The following is a 27,324-nucleotide window of genomic DNA, read 5'->3' as shown; positions in this document are numbered from 1 at the left end:
ATGATTTATTGTTTACAGGAAACAATGAGGCAATGTTCCATGAGTTCAAGCAATCCATGTTCAGTGAATTCGAGATGACTGACAATGGATTAATGTCATACTTTCTTGGCATAGAAGTGAAGCAAGAAAGTGATGGTATCTACATCTCTCAACAAAGGTACATGAGAGACATATTGAAGAAGTTCAATATGGACAAGTGCAACACTGTCAATACCCCAGTCGCAACTGGATTGAAGCTGTCCAAAGGAGGAGAGGGTGAGTTTGTAAACTCAACAGTGTACAAAAGCCTCGTTGGAAGCCTAAGGTACCTTACAATCACAAGACCTGATATAGTTTATGGTGTTGGACTCGTGAGTCGATACATGGAAACACCAAGGGAGTCTCATTGGCTGGCCGCCAAGAGAATTTTGAGGTACATAAGAGGTACTCTAAACTATGGTCTATTTTATAATTTTGGTGAAGATGCAAAATTATTTGGTTATTCAGATAGTGATTGGGGAGGTGACCAAGATGAAAGGAAAAGCACAACTGGCTATGTGTTTTTTCTAGGATCAACAGCTTTCTCATGGACTTCAAAGAAGCAATCAATTGTTGCTTTGTCATCATGTGAAGCCGAGTATGTTGCTGTAGCCTCAACCGTGTGTGAGGCAATTTGGTTAAGAAATCTGTTGAAGTCAGTGTGTCATCCACAAGTGGAATCGACTGTGATTCACGTAGATAACGTGTCTGCAATCAAACTTGCAAAGAATCCTGTTCAACATGGAAGGAGCAAGCACATTGATACCAGGTTCCATTTTCTAAGGGACCATGTGAAGCAAAAGACAATTGAACTTGTCTACTGTCACACCAAGGAACAAGTGGCAGACATCTTCACAAAGCCATTGCCAATTGAAACATTCCGGCTACTGCGTGAAATGCTAGGAATGAAGGCGTTTTGATTTGAGGAGGTGTGTTGGAAATTCAAATCAAAATAGGTTGCTATTGTTGAAAATCAATGTCAAAGTTAGGCATTGAAAGTTAGGCAATGTTAGGTATGGTTGAATAAAAATTATTAGGTGCAATTAATGTGTTTTGTGTGGTAATAAATAATCTTAGTTTAATCATTTGGTTTGCTATAAATACCCAAGTTCTCAAGCATTGTAAATCATCCCATCCAAATCCCACTTCCAATTGTGAAGAAGCTTGTAAGCCTTCTTATTCCAACAATTTGTAAACCTTTTTCATATATCAAAGTCCAAGTGTTTTGCCAAAGCTTGTTGCTTCCCTCCTTTCTCTATTTCTTTCTTTGTCCAATTTTATTTGAGAGTGCAAAGTGAAAGAGGTGTGATAGAGTTTGTAAACTTATCACCCACATATTTTGGTATTGAGTTAGTAAACTGTCAAATACCAACACTCCTATCTTAGCTACATATCAAACCTCTTGAATTTCTCTTCCATCTTAGCCAAGTAATCCTTAGCCAAGTCACAGTTTGGCATGCTACCTCGAATATGCTCTTCCCTGGCATTTTGCATAATGAGAAAGAGGTTTAATTTTCTCCTTCCCATTTTGCAAAGTTATCCCTATCTTGAGGACTGCTGCTGTTTGTCAAGGTAGATGGTTGAGGCATCTTGAAAGCTATACTGATTCTAACACCCCAAAATTCATCACAATTTTTTGCTTCCAAGTTTTAAAATTATTGTCATTCAACTTCTAAATATTCACAAGGTTAAGCATGTTAATCTGCATACAAAGTCATTTTAATTTGAGATTCATGAATTTGCGAACAAGAACTAAACAAAATATCCTTGTCACACTTGAATTTAAACCAACCAATTTCACTTTTGGCAAGGAACTGTCTATACATGTGTATGAATTTCAAGTTTCTTGCATAGACAAGTATAAAGCACATGATCAAATGTAAAGCATCACCTTTGGACAAGAAAATTTGCGTAACTACAAGATTTTCATCACTCACTATGCATCAGTTTATAAATAATACTCGTAAATCAATCTCTTTGGAAATTTATTCACTTGTTAATTTTATAAATTGCTTTCTTAATGCACAATGTGAAACTTTAAGAGCATTAAATCATAACTAACACATTGGTGTAGAGAATGAATTAGTCTTATAGTTCTGCGCTAGGTACGAATTTGTATGTGTGTGTATCAATTAGTTCATCAGTCCATCAAGCCAACCAAGACAATTCGTGAAAAAAATTGGCTTCTGATGTATTACAATTAACCCTTGAACTACCGTGAACACTATACGCAATGATATTGGATTAAAAACAAACAATTCATATGTTAAAATTGACATGTACTGCTCTACATACTATCACACATATATGCAGACTATAAATATACCATAATCAGAAAAACAGTAGCGAAAGAATTTTTAAACTTTTAATAGGCTTCGATCATGAGTTTAGGATTTGAGTTGATCGGCTCTGATACTGTAAGAAACCCAAAAATGTAGTGAGCTTCATCAGTTCATGCTTAGTGCAATTATATAGAAAAAAATGGTTGTATTTCATTTCGAATTTATAAGTGTGACTCGTACAAGATTAGAGCCACAATGGAGGGAAACTTCAAGTTATAATTATTTGAATTAGGTAGCAGTTAATTGGAGAAACTGCTTGTAACTGCATCCTTGATGGGAGGATGAGTTGCAGTACGTATATATATCACTTTGGTCTCTCTTCTCGAGTGTGTGTGATCCTTTTAGAAGAAACAGTCTCATTGAGTGTTCTCAGATCAATTTCATAACCAAGAGAAGAGAAGACAAGTGATTAACTTGTTGTCAATGTCTTCCTCTACAAGTAAGTAAACCCTTACCACTTGTTATAATTGCTGCATGCATAACAACGTAATAATTGCAGCAGTTATCATTCCATGCTACATTTTTGAACTAGGATTAGGGTTTGATTGTTAACGATCCTTATACATATATTTCTAACATGTGATATCAGAGCCACACAATTTAAACCCTATTTGACCCATACGTGTTTCAAGTATTTCGCTGTTCATGCTAACATGATTAAGTTTAACACATTGACAAGTCAAATAACTGCTACATGAACCTTGCATGCGTGTATTTTTTAATTTTGTGTAAATTTGGATCCGCTATCTTTTCTTAAGTTTACTTGATGTGTTTGAAATGTTGTTATGTGTTTGAAATGTTGTTCAAAACCTATATTCATTTAACTTATCTGTGATGTGTCTGGTTTGCAATTGAGTACGATTATGATAATGATAAATTCCATGCAATATGCATCTGCAAACATATCAGACCAATGAATTCTGAGACTAATTCAGTATAACACCAAAGTGTAGGACTAAATTATCATCTCAGAATAATGTGATAGCATAGATCATGGTGATATGGAAACATTAACAAGTTAAACACTTCCAAAGAAGTAAGTTTGCTGGGTTCGCTTGTATAATCAGTGTATATGGAATCATGAAACACATGCTATTTGTCTACTCAAATTCACCCAAAGGTGAAATTTACATCTAGTATTGGAATTTTTCATGATTTGGTTATGCAGTAAATTTGGAACTCATGGTTACGTATGGTCAGTTTCTTGCCCAAAGGTGTAACTGAAACCATAATTGAAGTGTGACAAGAAGTTAAGAATTCATTCTTAGTCATATATGTTTATGAGATTTGTTTTCCAAATTCCTTTTGGTTTAAAGCAGGTTTCAACATGATGAGCCTGGTAAATATGGAGAAATTGAATGGCAACAATTTCAAAACATAGAAGCAGCAACTTGAAATGAATCTTGGCATATTGGATTTTGGTATTGCATTCAAAGTTCCTTAACCTGCAGCCTTGACGGATGCAAGTATTGCAAAAGAAAGGGAACATTTTGCAAATGGGAAAGGGCAAACTAGATTTCTTTGCTTATAATGCAGAATGCAATGGAAGAGCATGTGAGGGGAGGGATTCCTAGTTGTGACTTGGCTAAGAATTATTTGGACAGAATAGAGGAGAAGTTCAAAAGATTAGACAACGCTGAAATTGGTGTTTATCTGTCAACACTAATAAACACCAAACATGATGGATCAGGGAGTGTTCATGAACACTTGCTGAAATTGGTTAATATTACCAACAAATTAAATGCCTTGGATATTGGTATCACTGATCAGTTCCTTGTTCACGTGGCTCCTTACTCATTGTCCAGTGATTATGAGCAACTGAAAGTGAGCTACAACACTCAGAAGGAGATTTGAAGCATTAATGAATTGATAGCCATTTGCAATCAAGAAGAGGAAAGATTGAAGAAGATGAGGTCTAAGAACATTGAGATTGCTAACTTTGTGCATACAGGAAAAGGCAAGGAGAAAGTCACTGGTGTTAATAGAAATGAGAATTACAAGGGAAATAAGCCATTTGCATTCAAGAAGTCCATATCAACTGCTGGAACAACTTTTGGTTCCAAGAAGCATTGCAAGTCCATATGAAGATAAATGCACTCTCCATTGATTCTGGACCTAAGTACAATCACAATAGTGTAAAAAAAAAAAAAAAAAAAAAAAATGTCATTTCTGTCATTCTGATGACCACTTAAGGAAGGATTGTCCTGGCTTTAAAGTTTGGTTAATCAAGAGAAAGGATGATGAGATAAATTAAGAATGGAATATTGCCAAAGATGTTAATGATACTGTGGAATGTATTAACTGTTTTAAAGGCAAACTAACACCTCAACAAACAAGTGTGCAATAACAAGAAGCAATGATCTTTTAGATATCGTACATACAGATGTATGTGGACCATTTCCAACAAGAACCATTTGTGGAAATTCATACTTTGTTCTCTTCATTGATGACTTTTCAAAATACACTTTCATATATTTGATTTCTGAAAAGTCTCAAGTTTTAACTTGTTTTAAGAATTTCAAGTTAGAAGTTGAAAAACAATTGGAAAAATCAATTAAGATTGTGAAGTCCGATCGTGGAGGTGAATATTATGGAAGGTACATAAAAAAAAGGACAACAAAAGGGTCCATTTACCATACTTCTGGAACAGAAGGAATTGCAATACAGTATATAACTCTTGGGACACCATCATAGAATGGTGTTGCTGAAAGAAGGAATAGAACAATAAAGGAAATGGTCAGAAGCATGTTTTCTCATTGTCAACTACTAGAATTTCTTTGGGGAGAAGCAATGAAAACAACCAATTATATCTTGAATCAGGTTCGAACAAAAGTAGTGGCATTAACACAATTCGAAATGTGGACAAGTAGGAAGCCTAGTCTAGCTCATTTTCACACTTGGGGATGTAAATGTGAAGATACGTTTTATTAATCCAAATGAATTAAAATTGGACATGAGAACCACTAGTTGTTATTTTGTGGGTTATGCAAAAAGGTCCAAAGGCTACAAGTTTTACTGTCCTAATGCATTAACAAAGATAGTGGAGAGTAACAATGCCAAATTCATTGAAGATTGTAGTGATATACACTCATATTCCAAAACTTCATATGTGTTTGAAGAGAAATGTGAAGACCTCATATCACTGAGAGTGAGTGTACTACAAATGCCATTGTGAGTGTTTTGATACCTATGCCAATGGAGAGTTCACAAACATGGAATGTTGCACATATGCCATCTCCACCAAGTAATTTAGTACAAGATGTTATTACAGATCCATTGCAACATGATTTCCATGATAATACACTACAACAAATAACTGCACATGCATTAACTTCATCACCTGCTCTCGAAACCTTACCCATTCAAACAAGAAAGTCTAGTAGGCCTAAGAAATCTACCATTCCAAGTGATTATTTGTGTTACCTGCAGGAAGTTGAATTTGACATTGGTGATCATGATGATCCCACCACATACCAAGCAGCAATGGAAAGCTTCAAATCTTCACAATGGCAAGCTGCCATGGAGGATGAATTGGATTCAATGCAAAAGAATAGTGTTTGGACATTGGTTATGCCTGCAGCAATTGTCATACCTATTGGATATAAATGGGTGCATAAAACTAAAAGAGACTCATAGGGAAGGATTGAGAGATACAAAGCAAGGTTGGTGGCCAAGGGTTTTACATAGAATGAGGGTCTAGATTACAATGAAACATTATCTCTAGTTTCAATCAAAGATTCATTTCGAGTGATCATGGCACTCACTACTCACTTTGACCTTGAACTACACCAGATGGATGTTAAGACAACCTTCTTGAATGGTGGTCTTGATGAAGAGATATATATGAAACAACCAACTGGATTCATTGAACATAGGAAGGAACACATGGTTTGTAAACTTAACAAATCAATATTTGGACTCCTCTGGACAATGGTATAAAAATTTTGATCAAGTTATGACAGACTTTGGTTTTGTAAAGAACAAGATTGACGACGGCATTTACTTCAAAATGGTAAAGTCCACCTTTATCTTAAATTTATGGTTCTCTATGTGGATGACATTTTACTTGCTAATGATCATTTACTTAAAGAAAGCAAAAACATGTTTTCCAGTAGCTTTGACATGAAAGATTTGGGGGAAGCACATTATGTTTTAGGCATTGAGATTGCAAGAAATCGATCCAAAAAATGGTTAGGCTTGTTACAGAGAGCCTACATTGATAAGGTTCTCAAAAGGTTTAATATGAAGAATTGTAGTGGTGGAGATTTGCCACTTGGCAAAGGTGATAAGTTGTCATTATCACAATGTCCTATTACTGACTATGAAATGCAAACCATGAAAGATAAGCCTTATACTTCTTTAATTGGTAGTGTGATGGATGCACAGGTTTGTACCAGGCCTGATTTGGCTTTTGTGTTAAGTGTCTTAGGAAGGTTTCAATCGAATCTAGGGTTAGCTCACTGGAATACAGGTAAAAAAAGTGTTGAGATACTTCAAAAGGACTCAGTCGTATGTGTTGTGTTATCATCATCTAGATGATCTGGAATTGGTATACTATACTGATGCAGACTTAGGTAGATGCATTAATGACAGAATGTCTACCAATGGCTATGTTTTTCTAATGTGTGGTGGTGCTGTCTCATAAAGGAGCAAGAAACAGACTACAAGAGCAATGTCTACTATGAAGTCTGAATATATTGGTTGTTTTGAGGCAATGAAGTAGTGTAACTGGATGAAAAACTTAATTTATGAGATGAAAATTATGAGAACCATTGAAAGACCACTCAAGCTCTACTGTGATAATACAGCTGCAGTATTCTTTGCTAAAAACAACAAGAGATCAAAGGCATCAAGACTTATGGATATTAAGTATTTGAAGGTTCAAGATAAAGTAAGAGAGGGTGTGATTAACATTCAACATATCAGCACACATGACATGGTTGCAAATCCAATGACAAAGGCTTTGAATGTTACAGTTTTCAACAAACATGTTTGGAAAATGGGTTTGCAATCAACATTTAATGTTCTTTAAATGTGGGAGGTATCAATATAAATTTGTATGTATTGTGTAAGCTATCAGATAATGTTAATACATGTACTGTAATGCTAAAGTTTAATGCCTTTCATATGCTTAATGATTATTAAAGTATTTAAGGTATCTGTAGTACCTTGAGACCAAAGAAATGTGGGAGTATTCGACTTGCATGCAATTATGTCCCAAGAATTTTGTTCTCTCGAATACAACATAGATGTATTAGAGTTTAATCAGTTTGTGGTTTTAGAATTCTGACATTGTATTCAATGTTAATAGCTTTAAAACTCAACTGGTGGATTTTCAATATATAGTTGTTAAAGTCATTGAGAAAATGCAATCAGTGATCACATTTGTATGTATATTTGCAATTCAGAATAATGAACAAATTTTGCTCTTTTGGGAGAATGTAAAAAACCCTAAAATGTAGTGAGCTTCATCAATTCATGTTTAGTGCAATTATATAGAACAAAATGGTTGTATTTCATTTAGGACTTATATGTGTAACTCGTACAAGATTAGAATCACAAAGGAGGGAAACTTCAAGTTATAATTATTTAAATTAGGTAGCAGTTAATTGGAGAAACTGCTTGTAACTGCATCCTTGATGGGAGGATGAGTTGCAATATATATATATATATATATATATATATATATATATATATCACTTTGGTCTCTCTTCTCGGGTGTATGTGATCCTTCTCGAAGAAACTGTCCCATTGAGTGTTCTCGGATCAATTTCTTAACCAAGAGAAGAGAAGACAAGTGATTAATTTGTTGTCAATGTCTTCCTCTACAAGTATGTAAACCCTTACTACTTCTTATAATCGTTGCATGCATAACAACGTAATAATTGCAGCAGTTATCATTCCATGCTACATTTCCGAACTAGGGTTAGGGTTTGATTCTTAACGATCCTTATGCATATATTTCTAATAGATACCACATGTAAACCTTATTAACAGAGATTGAGATTGACTCAACCAAACCCTAGAACATGCTTCATTAAACCCTAATGAAGTCTTACATTTATAACAACTCATTTTACTAAGCTCATGCCTAATAGAGTTCCATTTTTTCGAGTTGAGTATCAATAATCAAACTTGTACTATCAACCACCACTATTTTATCTCTAGGATTCAGAAGTATTAACATTTGACATCTTTTAGCACAAGCAAAAAAATTTCTCACATAAGACACAAGAAACCAAGATCATGGGGCGATAGAGAAGCGAAATGGAAGTCTTTTTGGTCAGCATTGTATATGAAGTATTAACTTGAAATTGGGGTTAACTTTCAACAAAGATTAAGGAGAATGGAGAACAAAAGAGATTGTTGGTGAAGACGAAGAGATAGAATCAGAGTCATAATTAAAAAGGTTTCATATTTTTTCTTTTCATTGTGTGTTTTATTTATGAAATAATCAAATTAATGCTCATTAAATTAAATCTTAACCATTGATAATGGACTAATCTAATGATTTTAAAATTTATGTCTAAAATGTAGTGGCGTGGATCCTTTCCCATATAAAGTTTGAAGTAGTTTTCAAAATTGGCTATTATTAAATTAAAACTTTGTAACTCATTTTGAAAATCACCCAAAGTTGAAGGGTGTAAAAATTAGTTGGCCTTGACTATAAATTGAGGCAGTGTAGTTTTCTTTCCCTTTAAATGTCAAGATGGTTTCTGTGTTTTACTCTATTGGCCAATTTAGTCCCTATGTTTTCAATATGGCCAAATTGGTCCCTGTGTTTACTTCTATTAGACAATTGAAGACAATATGTTAAAAGACCGTTAAAATTGACATGTGCCAGGCACGTGAGAGGACAAAAATGTAATTTTATGTACACCCACTAAACATATATGATGCCTATCTTTAGAAATTGTAGCTTGATAGGAGCATATTTAGGCGACTTACTTAGCTTGTTTTCGTGCATCTATGTTGTTAATTCATAGTTGTTTTAGTAGTTTAAGCCATTTTCGTGTGTTTTTAGGTTCATATGGCTAAGGAAGCAAAAAGATGCATTTTGGAGCATTTTGGAGCAAAATTGGGCTTGGAATGGATAGCATATGCTTGGAGCCAAAGTGTTGGACAAATTTGAAAGCCTTGTATGCACTTTGGACATAAAACAAAGGGCCTAGCCCAATCAAACAATCCTTTGAGCCATGCAAAACCTCTAGCCCAATCAACAACCCTTAGCCACATGCATTCACATGCATCACAACCCCAAAACTTGCATTCCCCCTTGCATTTTCAGCCATTCCACTTCATCATTACACCACCTTCTCCATCTTTATTCCACATGCATTCATCATAATTCACCCTAGCTACCACCATTCACACACACATGCACTTACTCTTTCATCATTGCACCACCAATTCAACACATGCATTCACACACCAACAACAACACCTTGCTGTGTATTCCCTTGCCTTTCCACCAACAACCTAGCTGTTTTTCCATCATTATTTCATCCACATGCACTCTCAATCATAACAGCCACATTCACTCTTAAACAATCATCCACATATTCTCCCATTCCCCCTATAAAAACCCATGCATTCATACACAAAAAGGATTCATTCCATTCACAACACAAACACATATCCATAGCCGTGCATATCCTTCCATTTCTGTGCAGTTTTTCTCCTCCATTGCAGCCACTATCCAACCACTTCCCATCCCTCCAAAACACTTCACATAATCCCCAAAGCTCACCTTAGACCTTGTGCTACAACAACGAGGAAGAGAAGAGTGCCTAAACGTTCATACAATTCAAGTTTGAGTTGTTGGAATGTTTAGGTGTTTCTTTGATTTCAATGTTTAAATTCAATTTTCTTTGTTTTGTAATGGAAGAGAAGAGTGCCTAAACGTTCATACAATTCAAGTTTGAGTTGTTGGAATGTTTAGGTGTTTCTTTGATTTCAAAGTTATGAGGAACTAAACCCCCCTTTAGCTAGGGGGTGATTCGAAACTATGTTTATACTTGCAATATGAATTGATTACTTTCGTTGGAATTTCATAAGTTGTGGATTCAATTCGTTTAACCGTTTGATTGATAACTTATTTATGTACGTTTATTAAGAATGCGCGCTTAATTTTCATGCATGAATATGACGCTAGAATATAAGTGAGTTTCACTTAATAGTTACGAACTTATATTCACAAGTAGTGGAGGTTGCTTATAAACAATCGCGTTAAACGAATTCTTGGCATAAGTTTCATGCGTATTCCATAGTAACGAATGCCTCGTCAACACTTATAATTTTCATTGAACTTAATGATCTTGGTTGAATGTCTCTATCATGCGTATTCCATAGTTAGGGACTTTGATTAAGAATAATTTGGTTGTAATGCGTATTCCATTCAATCCAATGAATCTAGGGAAATCTGAAAGTTAATTTAAGCGGACCTAATTAACTTGGAGCATTGAGTTTCATAATTTATCGAAAGACCAACCGAAAATCAATCTTGTATTGCAAGTGTGACATGTGTGGAGAAGAACCCCTTGGCTATTCCATCATCCATATTTTCATCACATTCATATTTACGTTTATTCGTTTTACAATTTGCTTAGTTTATTAACTTGTTTTGTTATTTCAATTTTCGTCAAATCAAACTCCCCCCCCCCCTTATTTTGTTAAGTCTTAATCATTTGATTTGTCTTATTTTATGTTTTTAAGTATTTGGAGTCTTTTGAACTTGTTTTGAGTCTTTTAAGTTTGTCTTAGTGTTTTAAAAGTTAGTTTTATTTATTTGAGTCAAGTGTTTAGCATCCCTAGTTAATCCCCGGTTAGAACGATCCCTACTTACATCATTACTACAATTGTCACAAATAGGGTTTAGTTTGTGTGCGTATAAATCTCGCATCAAATTTTGGCGCCGTTGCCGGGGATTGGCAAATTTGCTAATCCCTTATCTTGAGTCTTGTTTAAATTGTTTAGTTTCTATTTTGTTTTAATTTTTTTTGCACCGTGTGTATGTGTTTTGTTTTTTTTTTGTTTTTGCCAAGTCTATTAAGTTGATTACTTATCTTGTTTACTCTTGTGTGTAGGTACTAGTTTATGACCCGTAGCTCACAACCTGTTCGTGAGCATATCTCCGACTTTGACGGTGATTTCGAAAGGACTTTGAGAAGGAAAAAGAAATCACAAGCATCTAATCCTCCTAGTCCCGAACCTGAATTTAAAGAAGAAGTACCAACCATGGCAGTGGACAATCGGACCATCAAGGAGCTCTCTGCCTCAGGTATGGGCAATGCCGCTCCTTTATGCATACAATACCCTACGGCAGCTGAAGGTAAGACAGAAGAATTTGAACTTAAGTCTAGTTTATTACATCATATTCCTAAATTCCATGGGTTGTCCATGGAAGATCCTAACAAACATCTTAAGGAATTTGAGGTAGTTTGCTCATGTATGACACCCATCAACGTTGATGGGAGTATTTTGAAGATGAAGGCCTTTCCATTCTCACTTATGGACAAGGCCAAAAATTGGTTGTTTGAATTGTCTCCTGGAACTGTCAATTCTTGGGAAAGTATGAAACGTGCATTCTTAGAGAAATTCTTTCCCACTGCAAAGATCATTCTCTTGAGGAAACGAATTAGTGGCATTCAACAAAATCAAGGTGAGTCGTTTCCATCTTATTATGAATGTTTTAAATCACTTGTTGCTTCATGTCCACAGCACCAAATGAAGGAGGAGCTGCTCATTCAATATTTCTACGAGGGACTCCTTCCCATGGAACGTCAAATGCTAGATACTTCGGCGGGTGGTGCATTAGTGGACAAGACTCTAATGGATGCCAAAGCTCTAATTGCCAACCGAGCACACAACGCTCAACAATATGAAGGTGTTGGACAAAGAGAGGGGCCACGACAACAAAGTGTGAATGAGGTAAGTACAATTTCTGATATTCAGTCACAATTGGCTAATCTTACTTCTCTCGTGTCTCAGGTTGTCAAGGGGTCAAAACCACAAGAAAACCAAGTGTGTGGCGTGTGTTCAATGCAAGGGCATCCATCGGAGACGTGCCCTCAGTTAATAGAGAATGGAGGTTGGGAATCTGCCAATGCCATGGGTTTTGGGAACCAAAATCAACCACGCCATGATCCATACTCTAATACCTACAATCCGGGGTGGAGGGACCATCCAAATTTCAAATGGCGGGATCCTCAACAACCCCAACAACAAGGAGGATTTAGGCAGCAACCACCGGGCTTTTATACAAAGCCATTCATCCCCAATCAAAACCAAGTGCAATCTGCCCCAACAACCTCAGGTATGTCTTTGGATAACGATCAAGTTGTTAAGTTACTTACTACTTTAACGCAGGAAGTACAAACTCAAAATAAGGAGAGACAAATCCAAGACAAACGGGTGGATAATTTGGAGAAGCAAATGGGTCAAATTGCCGAGTTTATGGGGCAAATTAGAGAACAAGGCACATTGCCTAGTTCAACCATTATGAACCCGAAGGGAGGATTTGAAACCGCTAAGGCCATCATGTTGAGAAGTGGTAAACAGGTTGGAACGGACTCAAGTACATCCAAATCAAGTCAAGACGAGGAGGACAAGTTGCTGCAAGAAGAAGCACGGGGAGCAAAGCCCACGGCCAAGGATGACCAAACCTTGCCGAATTCATCTAGTCCTCCTAAACCGTTCCACACCACCAAGGTAAGTCCCAATTCAACTTTTTCTAGTTCTATTCCACTAAATGTGCCCTTTCCTGGCAGGTTTAGGCAATCAAAGAAGGAAGAAGCTGAGAAGGACATTCTAGAGACCTTTCAGAAAGTTCAAGTCAATATCCCGCTCCTTGATGCGATTAAGCAAGTCCCGAGGTATGCTAAGTTTTTAAAAGAACTTTGTACAACAAGGAGAAGGATTTCAAACAAATAGGTGGTTCAAGTAAGTGAAAATGTCTCTGCTGTGTTACAAAGGAAATTACCCCCTAAATGCAAAGATCCGGGTAGTTTTACAATTCCGTGCGTTATGGGTAACACTAAGTTTGAACAATGCATGCTAGACTTAGGGGCTTCGATTAATGTTATGCCATACTCTATTTATGCATCTATGAACTTAGGTGAGCTTAAAAATGATGGTGTGATAATTCAATTAGCCGATCGTTCTAATGCATATCCAAAGGGTGTTTTGGAAGATGTTTTGGTACAGGTTGGTAACTTGATTTTTCCAGCGGATTTCTACGTGCTTGACATGGAGGATTCATCCCATTCCACCCCATTGCCGATTCTATTAGGGAGGCCCTTCATGAAAACAGCCCGCACCAAGATAGATGTGTTTAAAGGAACTTTAACGATGGAATTTGATGGGGAAGTCATTGATTTCAATCTTTCTGAAAGTATTAAATTTCCTAAGGACGATCATTCTTGCTTTTCTATTGATATAATTGATGATTTGGCGCAGGATTTTCTCGATTGTTTGGAGAGGGATACACTTGAAACAACAATTTCACAAGGAATTGGGCAAAAATCTGGTTTTGCCGTGCCTAGAAGTGTGGAGGAGGCCGAGATAGTGGCTGCCCTTGAGTCACTACCTCAACACCATGGTAAGCCTTCTAACCCAATTTCAATTTCAGTTTCCACTAATAAGTTGTTACCCTCAGTGATTCAGGCACCCGTACTTGAGCTTAAACCGTTACCCGATCATTTAAAGTACGTCTATCTGGGAGACAACGAGACATTGCCCGTCATTGTCTCCTCATCACTCACCGCCATAGAGGAGGAGAAGTTGATCCGAGTGTTGAAAGAGCACAAGACGGCCATTGGGTGGACTTTGGCCGATATTAGGGGAATTAGCCCGACTACGTGCATGCATCGCATACTTCTAGAGGAGGGGGCTAAACCAACTCGAGAGGCTCAGCGCCGTCCCAACCCTCCAATGATGGAAGTTGTGAAAAAGGAGATTATCAAACTTCTTGATTGTGGAGTGATTTATCTGATCTCTGATAGTCGTTAGGTGTCACCGGTGCAATGTGTTCCAAAGAAGTCCGAAGTGACAGTGGTGAAGAATGCCAAGAATGAGCTTGTGCCAACCCGTATCCAAACAGGTTGGCGAGTGTGCATTGATTATAGGAAGCTCAACGCCACCACAAGGAAGGATCACTTCCCTTTGCCATTCATTGATCAAATGCTTGAAAGGTTAGCCGGTCATTCTTTTTATTGTTTCCTTGATGGTTATTCTGGATATAATCAGATTGTCATAGCGCCGGATAATCAAGAAAAGACAACTTTCACGTGCCCCTTTGGTACTTTTGCTTATTGTCGCATGCCTTTTGGTTTATGCAATGCTCCGGCCACGTTTCAAAGGTGTATGGTAAGTATCTTTTCAGATTTTGTGGAAAAGATTATTGAAGTATTTATGGATGATTTCAGTGTGTTTGGTGATTCATTTGATGGTTGTTTGGAAAATCTCACAATAATTTTGAAACGATGTGTAGAAACTAACCTTGTGCTTAATTGGGAAAAATGTCACTTTATGGTTAGACAAGGCATAGTTCTAGGGCATATTGTTTCTGAAAGAGGAATTGAAGTGGATAAATCGAAAATAGATCTTGTGCGCTACTTACCCTCTCCTACTTCTGTTCGAGAGGTTCGTTCGTTTCTTGGTCATGCAGGATTTTATAGGCGATTTATCAAGGACTTCTCCAAGATCTCAAACCCTCTTTGCCGTCTCCTCCAGAAAGATGTGGCATTTGACTTCAACGAGGAGTGTGAGAAGGCGTTCAATCACCTCAAAGAAATGCTAACTTCAGCCCCTATCATAATTCCACCGGATTGGAGCCTTCCTTTTGAGCTTATGTGCGATGCTTCCGATTATGCATTAGGAGCTGTTTTAGGGCAAAGGAAGGAAAAGAGGCCGCATGTTATCTATTATGCCTCTCGGACTTTAAATGATGCACAATTGAATTATTCTACCACTGAAAAAGAACTTCTTGCTGTTGTATTTGCTTTAGATAAATTCCGTTCTTATTTGCTTGGTACTAAAGTTATTATTTATACTGACCATGCAGCATTGAAGTATTTGTTCACCAAGAAGGAGGCCAAACCACGACTCATTCGTTGGATGCTTCTTCTCCAAGAATTTGATATCGAAATCCGGGACAAGAAGGGAAGTGAGAATGTGGTGGCTGACCACTTGAGCCGTATGGTGCATGAGGAGGATGTCGTGCCTATCATAGAGACATTCCCAGATGAGCAACTGATGTCCGTCAAGGTAAGTGAACCGTGGTATGCTGATTTGGTGAATTATTTGGTGTCTAAACATGTTCCTAGTGAATTACTTAAACACCAATGTGATAAATTGAAGAAAGAGGCACGGTTTTATGTGTGGGATGACCCGTATTTATGGAAATATTGCCCTGACCAAGTTATACGTAGGTGTGTGCACGATTCTGAGTTTAATGCTATTCTAACCTTTTGTCACACTTATGCTTGTGGGGGACACTTTGGCACTCAAAGAACAGCACTTAAGGTGTTAGAATGTGGTTTCTATTGGCCTACCATCTTTAGGGATGCTAGAACATTTTGCATGTCTTGTGATAGATGCCAAAGAACGGGCAATATTGGTCCTAAACAACAAATGCCGCAAACCCCCATTTTTAGTGTTGAAATCTTTGACGTTTGGGGTATTGATTTTATGGGTCCCTTTCCTTCGTCACATGGGTTTCTTTATATATTGCTTGCTGTGGACTATGTGTCGAAATGGGTGGAAGCAAAAGCCACCCGAACTAATGATTCTCGAGTGGTTGCAGATTTTGTGAAAACTAACATTTTTGCAAGGTTTGGAATGCCACGAGTGCTAATCAGTGATGGAGGTTCTCATTTTTGCAATCGAACCATCGAGGCGTTGCTCAAGAAATACAATGTCATGCATAAGGTGGCCACACCTTATCATCCTCAAACGAGCGGGCAAGCCGAGGTTTCGAATAGGGAAATCAAGCAGATTCTTGAGAAGACCGTGGGGCCTACAAGGAAGGATTGGAGTTTGCGCTTAAACGATGCATTGTGGGCATATCGCACTGCCTACAAAACCCCCATTGCGATGTCACCTTTTCGGCTCATCTATGGGAAACCATGCCATCTCCCCGTCGAATTAGAGCATTGTGCACATTGGGCCGTCAAAACGTTCAATATGGACCTTGATGCCGCAGGTTTACATAGGAAGCTTCAATTGTGTGAGCTTGATGAAATCCGAAATGAAGCATATGAGAATGCCCGGATTTACAAGGAGAAAACGAAGGCATTCCATGACAAGATGATTCGTGCCAAGACGTTCTCTATTGGGCAGAAAGTGTTGTTGTTCAATTCTCGCCTTCGGTTGTTTCCGGGTAAGTTGCGTTCCAAATGGGTTGGTCCTTTTATTGTCACTAATGTTTTCCCTCATGGTGCAGTACAAATCAAAAGTTCAAGGACGCAGCAAGAATTCAAAGTGAATGGGCATCGATTGAAGCCCTATTACGAGACGTTTGAGGAGCATGTCATGGAGGAGGTACCCCTCCATGCCGTGGAACCTAGTCAAGCTTAAACGGAGGTACCGTCCGGCTGCAAGACGTAAAAGAAAGCGCTACTTGGGAGGCAACCCATGCATTCAACAAAGGAAGACTTAGAAAGCACTCCAATTCCAGATTCCTAAAACTTTTCTCTTTGTTGCTTTTTCGTTTCTGCCATGTTAGGTTGTTTAGTTGTTATTTTGTTTGTTTGTTTGTTAATTGTGTGAGAATATGATTGGAACATTGAGAAAATGTTTGATTTATTGATAGGCACTGCTAAACAAATAATAGGCTGTAACTTTCACAAAGGTCATTTGCTTGAAGCCCCACTACGTGGCACCACTCTAGAGGCGGGAGGCATCTGAACAGGAGGCATCAGAGGGGGAGACGTTGAAAATGGATCATTCGAGGCCTCAACACTTGGTGGAACACTTGATGAGCCAGGAAAAATGTGCCTCTGGAAGAAAGCCGCAAGCCTTTGACGGTCACTTTGACGGTCACTTTGCATTCGACCATTGGATTCTTGCAGCTCATCAAGCTTCCTCTTCATGCCCGACGAATAGTTATTTGCAAGCACATGCAAACTTCTATTCTCGTACTTAAGCAGTTTGATCTCTTGCTTAAGACTTTCCACCTCTGCCATCAATGATTCCACCTGACGGGAGCGAGCAAGCAGGCGTTGGCCCATGTTGGACACAGAGCTCGCACACTGAACACTAAGTGCGAGGGACTCTTGAACGGCCAACTCATCGGACCGTCCTGACAGCAGCCCACTATCTTTTGGAGTGTGGAGGTTCCTAGCTACTATTGTAGCTGTTGTGGCGTCCTGCATCACGGAGTCTTCACCTGTAAGAGGACCGTTAGAAGATAAGAAAGAAGGGCGCCATACGTTACCTTGACGCGGCGCGCCCGTATCACTGCTGAGACTCAATTCTAAGCTAAGGTTCGATGGGTTTGCCATTTTTCAAAAGTGTTCAAAGAGAAGGGGTGGATGAAGTTAAATTTCAAAGGATCGGAGTCGATTTTCAAGAATGGGAAATCTTCAGAGTATGTATGTTGGGTGATCGATACCGCTATAAAAAGCCAAGGCGACACGACCACCAATTCAAAAATCCGGATTTTCCTGGGTGAAGTTCGGCGACGCGTTCGCGGCTTTTCAGAAAACGCGTTCAACTTTGTCAAAAGATATCTGACAAAGTCGAAAACACGTGGAGGCCATCATCGCAACTACACATCTTTAGCCGACAAGCGCAAAGTTCGGCGACGCTTTCTCTGCTTTTCAGAAAACGCGGGGTAACAGAGCCGCACCCGTGACTACTTTTGCCATTCAGAAATCGAAGAGGCGTCGTTCAGATATCGAAGAGACGTTTGTCGACAAGGGTAAAAGAACAGTACCACCACTTGCTATTGAGAAATCCCTATATATGTCGACCTTCATCTCTTATGGCAAGGCAGACATGAAGAAAATGCCCAACTCTTCCTCACCTCTGAGGGCGCACTCCCAGCGAAGCCTCTTGAAATACTCAATTTTTTCTCCCCCAAAGAAGATACCAGAAACCTGGAGTACAGATGAGGCAGATGGAAACGGTGATCGAAGCATGTGGAGACAGCCACAACAAATACATGTGCTGATTCATTCGCCGTTTCTTCAAAAGCAAAGGTATCTCATATCATCAAGTTCAAAAGCAAGAGTATCTCATATCATGCTCTTTCCCTGTCTTTTCCTTTGTCCTTGTTATTACTCGCATGGCAAAGTGAAAGAGAGCAATCAAAGGCACTTGAAGTCAGCCTTCCGATCTGCAACCGACTACCTGGAATCTATTCCTGGTTGCTTACCTAGTATTGCTCTCGAGTAGTCATCTTCAACGGTTGATACACTGCCAGAGAAGAGACTGCTAAGACAGGTGACAATGAAACATCAATCTTTCCAACCCTTTTCAATACGAATTGGAAAGATTGAACAAAGACTTTCGGGGGAGATCAAAAGAATCCTGCTGCCCAGTTCAAGAGTAGCACAAAGGAAAATCAACGATGGAAGGAACCCAGTTCAAGAGTAAGCCTGTGGAATCACCAACATCAAGCCTCAATGCAATCAACAAGGAGAAGATAGAATTTACACTCCATAACCAGATTTGCGTCCCTAAACTCTTCTCTTTGTTAGTTACATTATGCCATGTTTAGTATGTATAAATGCTGTTTGTGTGTTTACTTATGTTTTGTGTGAATCTATGCTTAAAACATTGAGGACAATGTTTGATTTAAGTGTGGGGGGGGGGGTAACTAAGTATATTTAATGCAAATTCGTGGGATTTTATCACCCATTACTTCAAATGTTGTTCCTTGTTGTTTTAAGATGTTTTTAAGTTGTTTTAGAGTGTTTTAGTATGTTTTGATTTAATAACTCCGAAAATCACATAAAAATTTGAAAAAAACATGTTTTGAAAAGCCTAAAAAGAGTGTTTTGAGTCGTTTTTGTGTGTTTGTGTCTTAGGGTACCTTCCAACACAATAATAAGGATTTGGTTTGTAATTGCATGACTGTTAAAAAGAGTTATAAACATAGATGAAAGTTTGATTTACTCTTGGTATATGCTTGGTTATGGTTATAATGTATGACTTCACATGCAATCATAAAAGAAAAATTCGTTTTTGTAACATGCTTGAAGGAAGGAACTCAAACAAACGCTACGACCCTGTGAGACTCGAGCTATTACCTTCTTTGGAGAGTTATTTTCTGTGATTCTTTGTTTTCTAAAGTTGTTGCATGATCTCATTATTCCTTGCTTGGTTGCTACTTAGAATGCAATTGTATCATGATAGAACTAAATGCTAGAACTTATATCCGTTTCATTCAAAGCATGATATTGATTGCATAACATACAATAAGATGAAGTTGTTAGTCAAGCCAAAGCCAAAAAGCCTATCCCTTTTCACATGTATTGTAGGATTACCCCTTTTGAGCCTTTTCAAGCTTATTTTCTTTGTTAACCCCTTGTTCTTAAAGGATAGTGAAGCATGACTTAGAATGAACTCCTTTTGATCAATATACTGCAGAAAATAAGTGTGGGGGAAGATAATAGGGCACGGCCAAAGAATGAAATATAAAATAAAAAAATAAAAAAATAAAAAAAAAGTTGAATATGGCCCTAAGTTTTGTGTGACTTCCCCTTGGGTGTTCAAAGTTGATTTTTGCATTCTAAAGGAAATTCTAAGTGCCTAATTCAATACTTTGCTCACTATTGCTTTAAGAACCTTTGTTTTACTTTACCTTTCTTTGTTAAACCACTACCCTTATCCCCGTTACAACCCTCAACTTCTATCTTGATGTTATGTATTCAATATGTGGAGTTTGAATTTGGTATGAGCTTATGGAATCACTGGTTCTCGTTCTAAGCAGTAGCTTTCCATTCATGAGATCATATTCATGTCATTATCGTAAATCCAGAAAATGCTTTCTTTGTTATAACATATGTGAGATACTAGTCTTTCATGTTTACATCAATCTCTCACATATAACTAGTGTAGGGTGTGTAGTCAGAAAATCTGTGTGAAAATAGAGTGCATTCTAGTAAGGAATTGAGTAAATTCTCTAAAGCATGTTACTACATTTGAAATGTGTTTTAATTGCTTAATTGTGAACTAGTATGTGGTGACTATGATTAAGAAGGTACTTAAGTGTAAAGATGGCTAAAATCTGTGAGAATAATGATTTTTAACTTGTCATGTGCATTGGAAATCCCTAAGACGGTTGTTGGAAGGTTTAGGTTATGTTTTACTTGTTAGTGTCGTTTTGTTTATTTGTTATTATTTTGTTTTGCTCGAGGACTAGCAAAAGCTAAGTGTGGGGGAATTTGATAGGAGCATATTTAGGCGACTTACTTAGCTTGTTTTCGTGCATCTATGTTGTTAATTCATAGTTGTTTTAGTAGTTTAAGCCATTTTCGTGTGTTTTTAGGTTCATATGGCTAAGGAAGCAAAAAGATGCATTTTGGAGCATTTTGGAGCAAAATTAGGCTTGGAATGGATAGCATATGCTTGGAGCCAAAGTGTTGGACGAATTTGAAAGCCTTGTATGCACTTTGGACATAAAACAAAGGGCCTAGCCCAATCAAACAATCCTTTGAGCCATGCAAAACCTCTAGCCCAATCAACAACCCTTAGCCACATGCATTCACATGCATCACAACCCCAAAACTTGCACTCCCCCTTGCATTTTCAGCCATTCCACTTCATCATTACACCACCTTCTCCATCTTTATTCCACATGCATTCATCATAATTCACCCTAGCTACCACCATTCACACACACATGCACTTACTCTTTCATCATTGCACCACCAATTCAACACATGCATTCACACACCAACAACAACACCTTGCCGTGTATTCCCTTGCCTTTCCACCAACAACCTAGCTGTTTTTCCATCATTATTTCATCCACATGCACTCTCAATCATAACAGCCACATTCACTCTTAAACAATCATCCACATATTCTCCCATTCCCCCTATAAAAACCCATGCATTCATACACAAAAAGGATTCATTCCATTCACAACACAAACACATATCCATAGCCGTGCATATCCTTCCATTTCTGTGCAGTTTTTCTCCTCCATTGCAGCCACTATCCAACCACTTCCCATCCCTCCAAAACACTTCACATAATCCCCAAAGCTCACCTTAGACCTTGTGCTACAACAACGAGGAAGAGAAGAGTGCCTAAACGTTCATACAATTCAAGTTTGAGTTGTTGGAATGTTTAGGTGTTTCTTTGATTTCAATGTTTAAATTCAATTTTCTTTGTTTTGTAATGGAAGAGAAGAGTGCCTAAACGTTCATACAATTCAAGTTTGAGTTGTTGGAATGTTTAGGTGTTTCTTTGATTTCAAAGTTATGAGGAACTAAACCCCCCTTTAGCTAGGGGGTGATTCGAAACTATGTTTATACTTGCAATATGAATTGATTACTTTCGTTGGAATTTCATAAGTTGTGGATTTAATTCGTTTAACCGTTTGATTGATAACTTATTTATGTACGTTTATTAAGAATGCGCGCTTAATTTTCATGCATGAATATGACGCTAGAATATAAGTGAGTTTCACCTAATAGTTACGAACTTATATTCACAAGTAGTGGAGGTTGCTTATAAACAATCGCGTTAAACGAATTCTTGGCATAAGTTTCATGCGTATTCCATAGTAACGAATGCCTCGTCAACACTTATAATTTTCATTGAACTTAATGATCTTGGTTGAATGTCTCTATCATGCGTATTCCATAGTTAGGGACTTTGATTAAGAATAATTTGGTTGTAATGCGTATTCCATTCAATCCAATGAATCTAGGGAAATCTGAAAGTTAATTTAAGCGGACCTAATTAACTTGGAGCATTGAGTTTCATAATTTATCGAAAGACCAACCGAAAATCAATCTTGTATTGCAAGTGTGACATGTGTGGAGAAGAACCCCTTGGCTATTCCATCATCCATATTTTCATCACATTCATATTTACGTTTATTCGTTTTACAATTTGCTTAGTTTATTAACTTGTTTTGTTATTTCAATTTTCGTCAAATCAAACTTCCCCCCCCCCCCTTATTTTGTTAAGTCTTAATCATTTGATTTGTCTTATTTTATGTTTTTAAGTATTTGGAGTCTTTTGAACTTGTTTTGAGTCTTTTAAGTTTGTCTTAGTGTTTTAAAAGTTAGTTTTATTTATTTGAGTCAAGTGTTTAGCATCCCTAGTTAATCCCCGGTTAGAACGATCCCTACTTACATCATTACTACAATTGTCACAAATAGGGTTTAGTTTGTGTGCGTATAAATCTCGCATCATAGCTTCACTCAATCCACTTGACTACTATGCGATTTAGGACATGTCAATTTTAACTGTCATTTAACAAATTGTCTTGAATTGGCTAACAGATGTAAACATAGGGACCAATTTGGCCAAATTGAATACACATGGACTAAATTGACCAATAGGGTAAAAGACATGAGCCATTTTGATATTAATGTTTAAGCCTTTTCTTTTTGTGAAATTCATTTGTGAAAAAATTAATAATGTGGTAATTTATGGTGTGGGAACAATTTTATTTTGGCTTAAATGTCAAGATGATCCCTGTGTTTTACTTTATCCGCCAATTTAGTACTCGTGTTTTTAATTTGGCCAAATTGGTCCCTGTGTTTACATTCGTTAGCTAATTCAAGACAATCTGTTAAAGAATGGTTAAAATTGACATGTGCCTCTTTATTGTACACTCACTAAATCCACGAAAGATACAATGCTGATCTCTAGTATTTTTTCTCGCTATAGACGATGTAGATATCTCGGTGTCTTAATTTTAAATTAACGATTCGTCTCAATTCACTTGAATATTAAACAATTTAGGCATTCAACATTCATCTGGTCAGTGATCGAGAGATTGTGAGTTTGCCGACTGAGCTTTTGGTGACTACTAAAAAAAAGATGACAAGCAAACGAGTTAAACCAGACAACGCAGATGTGGATCGTCTTTGGTCGTCTTTGGTTTTCAATATTGTTGAGCTCTCGACTATGATTTGTTGGATATATTGTTTACTTTTATAATCAATTGGAATGGTTTCTTTAAACATCCTCAGTTTTTAATGTTAGACAGGGTAAGAAGTCTTATTTTGAATTGAATCTGGAGGAGCTTGAGAAAACAGCCTAGCACTTGAAGATAGAATTTGAAACGAAGATCTTGGGAAAACCCGTTTCTATCTTAACTTGAAGTTCAAGCGTTGTTCTGTCTATATTTTGGTCTACCAGTCAAATTATACCCCGAAGGTGTTAGCTTTGAGTATACATATGATCTTTCATACGTTATATGCAAATGAGACCCTTGAAGAGGTTATGGAATCTAAAGTTCCATATCTGAGTTCAACTTTATGCTTTGTTGTACTTAGCTCATAACATTAGATAGGATATTTCCTTCATTATTGATTTATTAGTGAAGACGCAGCATCGCGCCTACACGCAGCCATTGAATTGGTATTAAAGACGCTTTTCTACTACCCTGAAGTTGCTACGAATTCAGGCTTCCCGGGCGATCCGATTCTCTAATCCTCGAAATGATATTTCCCTTATTTTTATGTTAACGCTAGTTACTTATCCAACCTACACAAGGCATATCCCTAAATGGTTATGGCTTTACCATTAAGGATATCATAATATCGTCGAGGTTCATGATATGACCTTAGTTGCAAAATCTTTGAATCATTCCAAAACTCACCTCACTTCACTACGCCACACATGAGACATGGTTGAGAATTCTTATTGAGCATATTCGAAGGACCTGTTATTTTCATCCATCATTGAGTCCCAACAACAATCCATGAAGACTATGCCAGAGGTATCGACTAAACCAAGACATGATACATCAACGAAGTCAACGCGAAGACATATTACATCAACATCACATTAGCAAAGCATCAGGATATTAAAGTCAAGCAATCATTCCAGTCAACTTTGTTGGCATCTACACAATGTCTTAGCCGAAGTCTACCTTCTAAAAGCTTGTCTAAGGAATTGGTATGCAAAATTGTCTCGTATGCAATGCTTGTAGTTCTCATACGAAAGTTTTGTCAAACTCAAGGAGAGTATCCAGAAGTATACTTACTTGATCTTAATGTACTCTTTCCTTACGATTAGGATCATTTTCCCATTGGGTTTTTGCTACCTAACTACGTTTTAATGATGCACCCATCTTGGGCTGGTTATACTTGTAACGACCCAAAATTTATTCAGAAGCGAAACACAGTGATAGGCCAAAAATAAAGTCATGGTTAGTCTTTACTCTATTAAGCATAATAAATTTCCTTACTTGACAATTATTCAAAAAAAATTATTTCAATTACTTTATGGCTTATTTAACCTTTTGTTAGACTGTCTATGTACCCTTAATTAAACCATTCGTAGTTCATCATTTTTAATTAAACCGTTAATTATAATATTCAAGTGGTGGACATTTACGATATTAGATTCAAATAATTGAATCACATCAAATGGATATCAAATATGAGGCAAAGTCAGCCCACATGCCACACGCCATGCAGACGCCGATTTCTGGCGAACAGGAACCAAATTTTCCGACCAACTCTAAAAATTTCCAAATTTTACTGAATGGTAAAACACACCATGGGGAAGAATTTTTATACCTGGGCCAAAGTTCAATTCGTCCAGGAAGTGGCCTGAAAACACAACGATCTGCCATGAAAGCCTAAACAAGGTGTGTAAACACGAAGATTCCTGCGACAAATGAGACAAGAACATGTGTACAAAGAAATATTTTTGTATTAATAAATTTTTTGGTTACAATCTCTTTTAAACTTGATCCTCTGATTCGATCTCCATGAGGTGTAGAAGTGTGGATGTGTTGTTGATCCAAGGGTCGCGATGACTTGATGTTGGATGAACGGATGTCTCAAGGATTTGGCTTGCAACGAAGGAAGAACCAACACGTATAGTAGTGCTTGTTGATTCTTGTGATGGTTGTTAATCCAAGGGTCGCGATGAGTTTATCTTAGATGAACGATTGCCTTGAGGATTTCGCTTGCGGCGAAGGAAGAACCGGCACGTGTAGCAGTGCTTGTTGATTGTTGTGATGGTTATTTATCCAAGGGTCGTTGTGACTTGATCTTAGATGAACAAGGGCCTCAAGGATTTGGCTTGCAGTGAAGGAAGAACCAGCACGTGTAGGGATGCTTGTTGATTCTTCAAAGGTTTTGGCAAAGAATGAATAGTGTTTCCTCGATTCTTCAGAATTCTTAGGAATTTGGGAGGTTGGATGCTTGAGAGCTTTGGAGTTTCAAAGCTTCAAGGATTTTGGATTTGTGAATGTGTTGGTTTCTAAATTGATGAGAATGAATGAATTCTTCCTCCTATTTATAGATTTTTACAAGCCTTGGTCTTTAATTTAATTAACATTAAATCAAATAAATCCTTTTTGCCAAATGTTGACATATGTCCTTCTTGATGACTCGTTCGATTTGAGTCACGTACCATGTGTACAATTTATATGGCACATGGCACACGCCATGTAATCCCCCATTTCAAGGAGCATCGCATACATGTGATTGTCACAACTAGAAGATGTGTTTTGAAGTCCCTCGATGTAGATGTCGATTCAAGGGTCGTCGAGGCTTGGTATTGAATTGGGCTTGGAGTTTCTTTAAGCGCCGTCGAGGTTTGACCTTGAACTGGGCTGGAATGTTTTCTGGTTTCCTCCAAAGGTTTGAATCTACTTCATTTATCTGGAGCTAAATTTTATTCAAGGGTGGTCGACACTTGATCTTGAATCAAACTTGTGATTTCTTCAAGGGTCATTAGGGCTTGATCTTGAATAAAATAGGACCACGAGCGATTTCACGTGGTGGGTGATCTTCGACTTTGCTGGGGATGAATCGGCACGCGTATTTATTGTGCTTGTTGACTGACTTTCCACATATTCGATGTATCACTTTCACTTGTCTTATCTGTTCCCTAGGCATAAGTGGTATCATCTACTGCTTTATCTATTCCCCCGGCAGAGCGATGCTAGGTAAGCAATCAGGGAAGGAGGTTCCAAGTAATTAGTTCCAGATGTGAAGTTTGATTTTAGGTTCCGATGATGGCTCTCTTTCTCCTTGTCTTGCAGGTAAGAACAAGGACAAAGAAATGGATAGGCAAAAAGCATGATATGAGATACTTTTTCTTTTGAAGAAGTAGCAAATGAATTAGCACGTGTTTTGTTGCGCTTGTTAACTTTCTACAAGCTTAATCTTGAACTAGGTTGGAAGGTTTTCTGGTTTCCTCCAAAGGTTTGAATTTACTTTCCAAAGGCTTGATTTGAATTGGGCTGGAAGATCCAAGCAAGGAAGAGGAGAGTTCCCTGGCGGTGGTGGTGATTTGACGGCGTTGCACGACGAGGCTTTGCTTTTCAGCAACGGTGCCAGCAAAAGGCTATTGAATCTTCTCAAGCTCTTCAATTAGAGCAATAATGCTGAGCTTGGATTTGACTTAGACTCCTCCATTTGGATTATGCGGTTCTGTAGAGAAGGGCGTCGTGCTATAGTGATTTGTTCCAGCTCATCATTGTGCTCGAGCTCAGATGAAGAGCTTGCAGTTTCCTTTGCCAATTCTTTCAAACATGACCAAGTTGCCATCACTGAATTCTTTTCTAGTTGTTTTTTTTTTTTTTTTTTTTTTCCGTTCTTGGCAGGTTCCCTTGTAAATGTGATTTCATCCAATTCAACTACCCCGATGAAAACAGATAGGTGGCCAAGGCTACACTTGAAGGTTTTATATTGCAGCAACAGAGACATATTGCTTGTTGTCGTTGTTCGAAACCATCTTTGTATTGTTAGCAAGCTTCGGGACCATAACAAGGCGTGGTAGGTTCATCATTGATTTTTCTACTTCA

General features: G+C 37.7%; 2 pseudogenes; both read left to right on the top strand.

Moving 5' to 3' along the window:
* Positions 1–3,756: 3,756 nt before the first annotated feature.
* Positions 3,757–4,680, top strand: LOC148689600 (uncharacterized; annotated as a pseudogene).
* A 6,776-nt stretch (positions 4,681–11,456) lies between these two features.
* Positions 11,457–26,894, top strand: LOC148689599 (uncharacterized; annotated as a pseudogene).
* Positions 26,895–27,324: the final 430 nt, after the last annotated feature.

This window comes from Pyrus communis, chromosome 17, assembly GCF_041283825.1.
Source record: "Pyrus communis isolate YQ-2024b chromosome 17, ASM4128382v1, whole genome shotgun sequence".
NCBI classification, from domain to species: domain Eukaryota; kingdom Viridiplantae; phylum Streptophyta; class Magnoliopsida; order Rosales; family Rosaceae; genus Pyrus; species Pyrus communis.
The sequence above is the reverse complement of the archived record's forward strand: the minus strand, read 5'-3'. Positions and strand labels throughout refer to the sequence as shown.